The sequence below is a fragment of the Ornithorhynchus anatinus genome, chromosome 1 (assembly GCF_004115215.2).
Source record: "Ornithorhynchus anatinus isolate Pmale09 chromosome 1, mOrnAna1.pri.v4, whole genome shotgun sequence".
In the NCBI taxonomy this organism is placed as follows: Eukaryota; Metazoa; Chordata; class Mammalia; order Monotremata; family Ornithorhynchidae; genus Ornithorhynchus; species Ornithorhynchus anatinus.
In genome coordinates, this window is record NC_041728.1 from 100,684,751 (window position 1) to 100,685,701 (window position 951).

The following is a 951-nucleotide window of genomic DNA, read 5'->3' on the forward strand; positions in this document are numbered from 1 at the left end:
ACATAGTAAGCACTTAACAAATACCATTAAAAAAACTTACCATCCTAACCTACACCAAGATGGTCGTTCCTGGACAACTGGGGTAGTGCTTTCAAAATGCCGAGTGCTCAACCCTATTGGCAAAAATTGGGAACACCTGTGTGCCGGAAACTCCTTCAGTGATGCCCCGTGGTGCTTATGGCATAAACCAGAGCTAATGGTGCCTGGTAATGTCTCATGGACTAGGAACAATTTCACAATGATAGAAAAAGTAATGCCATTTTGTTGTTGTTGTTGTCTTATGCTGTCGAGTCGTGTCCCACCCATATCGACGCCAAAGACGCATCTCTCCCAGAGCGCCCCGCTTCCATCTGCAATTGTTCTGGGGTTTTTTTGGTAAAATAAAAAAGTTTTCTCGGTAAAAACATGGAAGTGGCTTACCATTCCCTCCTTTCGCACAGTAAAAGAGGCTCTGCCCTCGACTGTCTCCCATGCCGCTGCTGCCCAGCACAGGGGAGTTTTGATATGTAGCAGATGGCCTTCCACTCAGTAGCCACTGCCCGAGCTAGGAATGGAATGGACAAGCCTCTGCTTGACTCTCCCTCCTGTAGTTGTGACTGGTAGAGTACTGGAAACCCTCCAGGTGCGACCCTGAGAGGGAATGCCATTTTAGAACCATCCAAAACTAATCAATTAGAAAGCTGGAAAACCACCGAGGTAACTTAAAAAAGGGACTGAGAGAGAAACATCTATTTTTGAAAACTGGGAAAAGACACATAGTTGTTCCCCTTGTATCAGACACATTTTGCACTGGAGGGAATTTTTGTGGACAAGTTCTAATCGCCTGAAAATAGAAATGTTGGCATATGTATGTTTATATACAGCTCTTACTTATAACAAATAACAGGGGGTGCTTATTTGAGAGAAACTCTAAAAAAGGAAATGCAGAACAGTTTCAGTGTGGTAGTAATT

The 951-nt window shown here is 43.8% G+C and overlaps 1 non-coding gene across 1 annotated transcript; it reads right to left on the reverse strand.

Moving 5' to 3' along the window:
• Positions 1 to 502: 502 nt before the first annotated feature.
• Positions 503 to 640, reverse strand: LOC114816098. The gene has a single exon (XR_003763883.1). It is a non-coding gene; the product is annotated as a small nucleolar RNA SNORA7 (small nucleolar RNA).
• Positions 641 to 951: the final 311 nt, after the last annotated feature.